This window comes from Otolemur garnettii, unplaced genomic scaffold, assembly GCF_000181295.1.
Source record: "Otolemur garnettii isolate 467f Iridium unplaced genomic scaffold, OtoGar3 scaffold00047, whole genome shotgun sequence".
NCBI classification, from domain to species: Eukaryota; Metazoa; Chordata; class Mammalia; order Primates; family Galagidae; genus Otolemur; species Otolemur garnettii.
The window spans coordinates 11,583,757-11,593,063 of record NW_003852442.1 but is presented as its reverse complement, the minus strand read 5'-3'; the positions used below and the strand labels follow the sequence as shown (position 1 = coordinate 11,593,063).

Sequence of the window (9,307 nt, the reverse complement as noted above, 5' to 3'; positions counted from 1 at the left end):
AAAAAAAAAAAAGAAAGAAAAAGAAAAATAGTATGGTATAAATATTTTTAAGTTCAAGTTACTCTACTTTCTAGAGGATTGTTTTATCCTGATAATAGAGAACGATAAGTTTAGAATATCTGGGCTTGTCCTACAAACCAGGTCTCCCCCCTTACCATGTGGTTATATGGCCCAAGTCTGGGCTTGTCCTACAAACCAGGTCTCTCCCCTCACCGTGTGGTTATCCAGCCCCACGGGGACCCGTAGCATTTCCCAAGTAGATCTAAAAACGAAAAGCAACTAACGCTCAAGCTTTCAGCATGGGCTAGACTGTGTGGTAGGCTCCTTGTGCTTGACCAGCCTACCTAGGTAGCTACTGTTATCCTGTTGACACATGAAAACTCAATGTAGCCAAATATGGTGCTCAAGGTCACTCAGCCAAGATCTGAACCAAGGTGGGACCAGCACTACCAACCACTGTGCTTTATTACTTAACAAGGGGGACTACTGCCTTTGGGCAAAGAGAATGTGGCAGTAAGGAAATGACGGAAAAAACACCAGCTTGGAGGAGTCCTGAGAGGAGTGCTAGAACTACCGCCCGCCTCTGAAGCAGATCAGTTTTCTGGACCTCGGGAGTGTTGTGGGTGAGCTGAACATGGGAACTTGGTGGAGACTCAGAGAAGCACTGATGTCAGCATTACTCAGGGCAGGGTTTCCCCTACTCTGTGCTGTACAATACACTGAGAGATGTTTCCAGTCTTCTTGATACTTTTAAAACTGCAGGGGAAAGTGAATCATCATTCCCATGTTCCAGCCTTGCAGAGGCCGGAGTAATGTCTTTCTTCCCTAAGCATTAATTCTAAAGAGAATCCGTGGGTACGGTTCATGGGGAAAGTCGATTTGTGAGGGCACCGAGAAGTTACATTCAGCACTTCTGTGTGTCTGTCACTATGCTGGACACACTACCACATTCTGTCTATTTTCATAAGTTCTGTTTCACTCTTAAATTTCAGTATCTTAGGAAGATAGCTTTGGAATGGAGAAAAAAACTGGAAGAATACCATTGTATTTCAATCTCTGGGAGTCTATACTGTGTTGGGGCTCAGAGACTCTAACCTAATTAATGTTTGATTCGATGGAGACTGAATGAGCCTGTTAATTAACTTTGGCTTGGTCCCGGAATGACTCATGTTACCTCTGGTTTTGATCTATGTCTTGTACATCTGGAGTTTTTCCTCCGTCCATCCAAGGGTCTCTAAGGTTCCTCCCTGCTCTGATACCTCCGAGACCCGGGTCTTCACGGTCCTGGAATAAAGCCAGAGGGAAGGAAGCGTGATCAGTGCAGACCCCATTTGTCCCTAGACTGTGGCCATCCATCCTGACAAGACAGTGTGACCTTAGCTGCCCAGCGTCTGTGCACAGCTCAAGAGGCTATGCCTGGGGAAGACGGGCTACTGTGGGGGAGCTGACAGCAGGCCGTAGCAGACAGGCTGACTTCAGACCTCAGGTCCCTAAATCCTTGCAGAAACTAGGCTCATGGTGGCAGCCTGATGAAGTTATCAATAGACCAATAGCTGGTATTGTTCTAAGTGTTTTGACCAGTGGTTCATTCGCAAACCGGACACCGAGGGAGCCAAGGTATCTTAAAACTAAAGTGCCACAAGGCCTTTTGGGAAGCTGGATCAGCATAGTTAAGCAGCCTTATGCATATTTCAGTGAGGAATTAGTGCAACAGATTGGTGTCTCTGATGTGGAGCTTAGCACTATTTTTTCCCCAAAGACCTAGAGCCAGCAGCAGCACCCACCACTCAGCCTTCACCTTGGGGCTTCCAGTGCCTGAGAGGCTGCTTACAGCAAAAACAGAGTCCCCACAGCATGGCACCTGAGCCCTTGTTCCTGGATTTCTGACTCGTGCAAGGAGGCCACTGTGGATCTGCGCATCCTTCCAGGGCTGAAACAGAGAAGGATTTCAGTTGTGGCCTAGTCCAGGGAAGCCAGGACTAAAAAGATGTTTCCTCTCTCTGCAAGGTGGAGACAGCCTACATGTGTCCGCCCTCTTTTCACAGAGGTTCTCCAGGACACGTGGGAAGAGTGGGATTTCCGTAAATGAGGCAGCCTGTCATTACTTAGGGTTACACTGCCTGCAGCACATGGAGCTGGTTCCTTCTGAATTTCTGGCTTTGAAAGTGTGTTTGCATTTGTTTTTGGAGTGAGCAGGTTCCCGGAAGGACTGCCATATTTACTCCTTTACCTTTGGCCTGGGGGCAAAGCATGTAGGCTTTGAGACCAGGCTTGGTTTTTATCCCTGAGTTGAGAGTATCTTCTTGACAGTCATTTGAGAGTAGACTGGCAGGTCTCCCCTGATTGCCAGGCCATCTCACTTAATCCTGGCCAGATAACGGCTCATACCAGTTATGGAAAGCTTTGACTTTGAGAGCTATTCTCAAAGTGTGGTCCCTGGACCATCAGCATTGCCTGGAAATGAGATTCTCTGACTCAGACCTACTGAATCCAGAAGCTTGGTTGGTGGCTGGGAGCTGCCATCTGTGTTTTAATGAGCCTTCCTGGGGATTCTGACACACTGTGGGATTTGAGAACCGCAGGGCTGGGATCTGAGTGATAAGCAGGAGATTTTGAGATGTATTTCTTCCTTAACTGGCCAGTATATCCTGAGCCCCTGTTGGGTAAGAGAGTTGCCGTGCTTTCCTAAAAGATAAGGAAGGGGCCTGGAAGAGGCACAGGCCCGGTGTCTTAGTAGATGTGACCCTGAATAGCAGGATTGGGGGTGGCAGAGGGCAGGGTCAAAATGAAGAGTGATGGACGACTTGGAAATCTTTATTATTAATAACACCTAAGAGCTGCTGGATTTTCAAAGTGCTGACCTATCTAGTTCACATTTGAGTTAGAGGAGAGAAATAATTAGCCTTTCCCGGAGTAGCTGTTCCACTCATCTCTAGTATAACTCAAATTTTCTTTGAAATCCTTTTCAGAAACAGAGTCTGATAAGTTGATGAGACCTGCATATTTCGCTGTACCTGCGTGGGCATATTCTACTTTGGGGGGTAGGTGGTTGTAGGTCTTTAGAATAGTTTCTGGAGATGGATGAGAGGAGCACAGCTTGCCGTTCCTGAGAACAGGACTGTGTTTTGAACAGAAGGTTCTTAACCCCACGAGGCTGGACATTGAGACAGATTCCACTCTGTAGGGCAGGGAAGAGAGAGGTCTAAAGTTCTTTTTAGCCATGACACGAAGGGCACCCCCTTCTGGGTGTCCCTAGGCATCCTTCTGCTTCACACACATTTCCCCCTCACCACCCCCACTCTTCTTTGAAATATCTTTAAGTGCTTGGCTGGAGGCAGAAGGAGACCATGCATGTTTAAAGACCGAGTTGGCAGCAAAGCAGGCTCTCTAAAGGAACCGTTGTTCTCTGTGGTGGGGAGGAAGACAATTCAGCCAGATCTCTAGGCACTTATCAAGTGCATTTATTCCATGGGAGATTCGAGCAAGAAAGCCCAGCCTGCCTTCCAGGGAAGGAACTGCAAGCAGATGCCATGAGTAGTTCCACTTCCAAGGACAGTAAGATCACAGCATCCAGAAGCACAGGGTGCCTTGTGGAAAGGCCGTATTCCTGCCGTCTCGAGGGAGCGTAAGGTCTAGAAGGAGCTGAGGAAGGAGGGCTGTGGGAAGAGTAAGGTGCACCTTTCACGTAATTATAAGTAGGAACTGAAGGACCATCCTCAGATCTGGTGAGACATCACTCTCTAGAGTGCTGAGGTAGTTAATACCCAACTCAAACACCAAGTATGGAGTTCCGTGATTTTTTCCCCCCATAATCAATGGAGATAGATAAAAGATTGCTGTAAATTCCTGGGGCAGGTGGCAGGCTGGTTTACGGAACACAAGGCGATGAGAACCTCTGGCTTACGGAAAGTAGCATGAATTAATAATCATTTAATTGGCTCCTCCATTATGTTGCTGGGTTGGGAGATGGAAGTTTAGATGGAGGGGCTGTCAGTGGTGCTTTAGCTAAAGAGTCTGATGGCAAAGCGGGGGTGGTGGCTACTTTTGGACTCTCCACAAGGAGCAAGTGTCAGGCAGCATCCCAAGCCCTCAGTGGGCTCACCTCGGGACCCCAAAAGGAAGAGGATCAGTACTTTGGTGAATGCCACTTCCAAGTGCCACTCCACTAAGAATAAATACAGAGGAAACTTGCCAGCAATGTGGACAGCTCGACACCTGCCCAAGGTCTCCCCAAGGGAGGCTTCTGGCCAGTGGAAGGCTGACCGGCAGCACAGAATGTCCACCATGCCAACAGCTCCACTGGTGTGTTGAGTGATGGGGAAATGAATTTTGCTGAGGAAACACAGAAACTTAATTTTACCAGTAGTTGAGTTTTCTTGGAGGGCAAGTGGATGTGTTGAAAACAGAATACCTTAAGATTCCATTTTTTAACTTCATTTCCAATTTTTCTCCGTGTTTGTTTTTCATGAGACAGCAACTCCACACATTACCCGGCTTCAGAGTAGTACAGCCCATGTCGCTGGATGAGAAATGAGACCTGTGTTAGCCTTAAGTCCGTTGGTGTTGGAAGTACAATTCTGAAGTTTTCTGTGGCCATAATGTCTGTGGCTCAGGTTTGGAATTTGTTAGGGACGTTTGGGGTCGTCTGAGGACTTGTTCTAGGAAGAGTGGCTTTATCAGGTAACGTTATAGGAGGCTGTGAATGTTGAAAGGCCACACATCTACCATACTGGGCCACTTTAGAAGCTTCTAAGTGATGCTGTTCTTAACCTATTCCTTAAAGTCAGTTACTTCCTATGTGACATTTTGCTAGCCATGTTTTAATTACTCTATATGCTTAGAACATAACATGGTTGGGCATGGTGGCTCATGCCTGTAATCCCAGCGATTTGGGAAGCCAAGGTGGGAGAATCAGTTGAGGCCAGGAGTTTGAGACCAGCCTGGGCAATAAAGCAAGACTCCATCTTTACAAGAAGTTTTAAAACTTAGCCAATGCAGTGAGTGCACGGTAGTTCCTGCTACTCCAGAGGCTAAGACAACAGGATCGCTTGAGCCCAGGAGTTTCAGCCTAGGTGACGGAGTGAGACCCTGTCTCTATTTAAAAAAATTAAAACAAACAAGTAGGTAAGTTGGTTTCTTAAAAATTGCACACAGAACTTGCACGAATTCAGATTAGCTGTCTCCTTTCCTTACTCCCTCTAATTAGCACGAGAAGAGGGGTAACTTTTTAAATAATAATTTTGAGAGGTTAAATACTTCCCCAATATAGTAAAAATCAAAGGCTCTCCAGAAGTTGATGTCTCCATGCATAAATGATTCCCCCTCCCCTAAGGAAGCCATGCATTGACAACTATGTCTCCCTTTGAAAGGAAATTGTTTTGCTTAGAATGTGGAGGAGCTGAGGAGAATACAGTGGAGGAGAGTCATGAATCAGGTCTTCTGTCTCCCTATCTGTGCTTGTCAGTTTCGGTTGGCCAGCCCATCACAGTCTAAGGGGCAATGGTGGCTCTCAGCCCAGAAAGCTGACCTTGGAATTTTCTGAACTCTGTGACAGGGGCAGGCCTCTTTCCTGTGCTTCACCAGCAAGTGGGGCTGAGCAACCAGAACTCCTTACAAGTTCAGCAAGTACTTTTTCACTCCTTAGAAAGTTTGCGTGGCAAGGGATTCATTCACACCTTGCATCCTGCTAACATTCAGTAGGGGTCTGACCCAGAATTCCCTTGTCAAAATACCCCACCTACCTCGCTTTTTGGAGTATGTCATCTGTACGGCGCATTCGCTCCCATGATTTCCTTGCCACATTTTTATCTCCTTTGAAATGCCAGGCGCCCAGCATGTTGCCTATGGAAGATTCATTGAGATTTTTACACATATTTTCATATGACACAACTGCCAAAATGAGAAAAATTGCTTTAACCAGCAAAATATAAAAAAAAAAAAAATGCCACCTGATGTTTTGCACAGTATGGATCCAAATATCAGCTTTTTCGTGGACAGTTGAATTTAAATGCTAAACTTTTTATTACAGTATTAAAAATAATATAGCTACATGACAAACTTGGAAAAGGGTCCATGATACCATTACTGAAATAGAACAATTCTTTTCTTGAAGTCCTTTTTCTAATTCCCTTTTTTTTCTTTGCAGTTTTGGCCAGGGCCGGGCTTGAACCTGCCAACCCCCGTACATGGGGCCAGCGCCCTACTCCTTGAGCCACAGGCACAGCCCCCTATTTTTTACATGGCTATAGCATGGTGTGATGCACATTTTATCCTATTTCTTTTCTGATTTGCATTCCAAGTAATTTCTCCATATTGCTTCATAGCTACCATTTTTAATGTCTTCTAACACTCCACAGAATGAATGGCTGGACCATTGTTTCTTATGCCATTCCCTGTTGTAAGAGATCTAGATTGTTGCCAGTTCATTTTGTCATTTTTGTAAAAGTCACTATGGGTACTAACCCTTCAGGTTGTTTGGTTTCACTGTTGCCAATACAAACCAAAGGTTCTAGGCACCAACTGTCTAAACTGAGTCTTGTCTCAGGAGCACCTCTGTGTCCATTTCACTAACATGACATCATAGCTGGCTTAGGGCGACCAGTCATTGATTTTTTTGTTAATGGTGTTTTCTATATTGTGACATCTCTCCTAGAGTTTAAGTTAAAGTTTAGAAAGGCCTTCAAAGCAAGAAACCACAGTCCTTCGGCTCTCGGTGTTCTGACAGCCTCATTTGCTTATGCCTGCAATCTCTGCTAGTGACAGAATTGAAGTCGAAATTGATTTTGAGACTCTGGCCCTTTTGAAGTTGTTCACAGAGAAGGTGGAAAGAACTTCTGATGGTCTGCAATAAAGCTTCCTTTAGCGTGTTGATGAAGAACATCACCACTCTTTGCCCATCTCCAGGAGTTGTATAAAGACCTTGGTACTGTGTCTTGATAGGGCTGGACATTTTAACCTCTGCGGTCAAGTCAGGGAAGGGCCTGTGTCAGCTGTAGCTAACCTGACTCTTAGGAGCAGTCCCCATGTCATAGTGAGATTTAACTGGGTGTTGATGGGATCTGCTGGAAGATTGGCTTTGCTTTATCTTAGAGAGCTGGTGAGTTGCAGGTGGTTAATGTCCATTTCTAGACATGTTAATCTAATAGGATGCAGATTGTCCTGGATAAGAGAGGGATCTGGGGTGTGTGCACCAGTGGATGCAGCATTTCAGTTATACCAGGACTGTTGTGTTCCTGGGAAGAAAGAAGAATGAGTGAGCAAGTGCTGATTTTATTTTTTAAAACACTTTATAATGGCTTCTTAGCTCAAGCTCACAAAAGAAGCTTTAGAATTCCAGAGCAGTTTGAGTTAAAAAAAAAAAAAGGATAATAAAAGTTCCCCTCTCCATGCAGGGGGAAAGAATAGTGGCTTCTGAAACCAGAATTCTCACCTCTGCAACCTCGCCACAATTCATCATGTGTTCAGCATTCAAGGAAGAGGATGGGCTCTTTGGTCCTGTGAGGAAACTAATGCCGCACTGGGTTACTGGGTTTGCTTTTCAGTTCTGAGAGAGTGAGATGAGTTGGGTGGTCTCGGCCTCGGTGCCCATTCATCCCCGCTACTGAGCCACTGCACAATTGACTCGTTCCATACTGGGGTGGCAGGCAGATTGAGGGCATTCACAAGGCGGTGTCGTAGTCCTTTAAAAGCAAATGTTGTTTTAGGTCAGACAGATGAGCAGAAAGACGGGAGGGGTGTTTAGAATGGAATCTGGAATCTGTATCTTGGTTTGTCTCTCCTGGAAGGAGGAGCAGAGAGCAGCTCTTCCCTAACTGTAAACTCTGATCCTAATCTGATGCCTTTCCAGCTGGGGGTGAAAAAAAGAAGGCAAAGAGCTGGCTGTGATGACAGATGAGCATCTAAAATGTTACTTGGGCTGGGCGCGGTGGCTCACGCCTGTAATCCCAGTACTCTGGGAGGCTGAAGCGAGTGGATCGCTTGAGCTCAGGAGTTTGAGACCAGCCTGAGCAAGACTTTCTACTAAAAATAGAAAGACTAGCTGAGTGTTGTGGCAGTGGGCCTGTAGTCTCAGCTACTAGGGAGGCTGAGGCGGGAGGATCACTTGAACCCAGGAGTTTGAGGTTGCTGTGAGCTATGACACACGGCTGTGTAGCCTGGGCAACAGGGGTGAGACTCTGTCTAAAAAAAAAAAGAAAAAATTGAATTAAAATAGTGTTATTTGATGTCTTCAGGGTGCGTAAGTCCCTGAAACAGTAAAGACTCTGAACTTGGGTGTGTTCGGACAGCAGCCCATCACACTGCAGGGTTTGAACCCTGCAACACCCAGTTCTGTAGGATCAGGCCTGAGGGGGACCAGCAGATGGGAAGTGGGCCATGGGGGAACTGGTCTAGAATGTTACAGCACCTAGTTAATCGGCAGCCAGTCCATCACATTAAATATCCAGCCGTCATGTATTACCTTTCAAGTGAAAATGAATAACTCCCATTAAGAGCAAAATGGGTTTGAAGTCGATTCGAGACAGATTAAAGTACTGTTATGAATGTGTGTGTTGGGAGGAGGAGGGGCCTCTGTGTAATATGCTTGTCCTTGTACATTTTAAATAATAGATGTCCTACAAACTTATGTAGACCAGGTTACCAAGATACTGGGGTTAAAGGTCACAAGATGTGCATTCTGGGAAGAGCATCAACTTCCTGGAATGTTGCCTGCATTTGGCTATTTTTTTTTTCTCAAAATTATATTGTGGCCTTACGATTTGGATGAATAAAATTGATTTTCTAAAATTGTTTATTAAAGTACACATCTGTAATGACAGCATCTTGGTGTCCATGTCAGAAGCAATCTCAAAGCCGAGCATAAAGTAGAAATCCATGCTAGATAAGGAGACAAGGGTGAGAGAGAACGCAGCTTTGCCGAAGAGTAAAAATTAGGCTTTCTAAACCGGTGGCCAAAATGTCGAGTCACGTTATTTTTTGAGGAGAGCAGTGAGTATACATTTTCTTACTATGATTTTCATGATTTTTCTTTAATTCCCTTAACCAAAATTTTAACAAAAAGGAGCCCCACATCTGTAACAAGTGAAAAGAGTCAACTCCCGGATACTGAGCGGGTTTTGGAATGACCAGATTCAACCAGGTTGGAATTTGTGTTTGTCATAGCAGAGCCCTGCTTATCCTGGTTAAACCCTTAGCCTGGCTGTTTTCTTACCACCATCTTCCAGGTCCCTTCCCTTGCTTTAGAGACACCTTCTACCAACACTTCTGTACCTACCGTTGGCTGCACAATCCACATGTGCCTCTCGTCCGT

At 45.5% G+C, this 9,307-nt stretch overlaps 1 protein-coding gene across 1 annotated transcript in view; it reads left to right on the top strand.

Moving 5' to 3' along the window:
• The window catches only part of ZFHX3 (zinc finger homeobox 3), a 238,636-nt gene that overhangs the window by 205,444 nt on the left and 23,885 nt on the right, over positions 1-9,307 (top strand).